Source organism: Sinocyclocheilus rhinocerous, unplaced genomic scaffold (genome assembly GCF_001515625.1).
Source record: "Sinocyclocheilus rhinocerous isolate Xijiao unplaced genomic scaffold, SAMN03320098_v1.1 scaffold8788, whole genome shotgun sequence".
Taxonomy (NCBI): domain Eukaryota; kingdom Metazoa; phylum Chordata; class Actinopteri; order Cypriniformes; family Cyprinidae; genus Sinocyclocheilus; species Sinocyclocheilus rhinocerous.
In genome coordinates this window covers 1-483 of record NW_015660058.1, presented here as the reverse complement: position 1 = coordinate 483, position 483 = coordinate 1, and the positions used below count along the sequence as shown (strand labels likewise).

At 41.8% G+C, this 483-nt stretch overlaps 1 non-coding gene across 1 annotated transcript; it reads right to left on the bottom strand.

Moving 5' to 3' along the window:
• Positions 1-209: 209 nt before the first annotated feature.
• On the bottom strand, positions 210-321 carry trnal-caa (transfer RNA leucine (anticodon CAA)). The gene is made up of 2 exons: positions 284-321; positions 210-255 (listed from the first exon to the last, which is right to left on the bottom strand). It is a non-coding gene; the product is annotated as a tRNA-Leu (tRNA).
• Positions 322-483: the final 162 nt, after the last annotated feature.

Below are 483 nucleotides of genomic sequence, written 5' to 3'. Positions count from 1 at the left end.
CAGAAACCTCATCAACTGAGAAGATTGACATGCCTTGAGTCTGGCACCTTAGACCACTCGGCCATTCTGATTAATTCTCCAAAAGATGTGAAAGGCAAATCTATCAGTGGAGTTGGTCAGAAGCAAAATAAATGATCTAAAATATATAATTTACTGTCTCAGAATTACTTCAAATTCTACTTCTAGACTGTTCACTCTAAAAGAGCCTTTGTCAGAAGTGGGATTTGAACCCACGCCTCCATTTGGAGACCAGAAACCTCAGTAACTGAGAAGGTTAATGAGCCTTGAGTCTGGCGCCTTAGACCGCTCGGCCATTCTGACATAAACAGGCAAAGATGTGAAGGGCAACCCTATCCCTGGAGTTGGTCAGATGGCAAAATAAAGGATCCAAAATATGAATATTGCTGTCTCATAATTACTTCCAAATCTACTCCTAGCCTGATCACTCTAAAAGAGCCTTTGTCAGAAGCGGGATTTGAACCC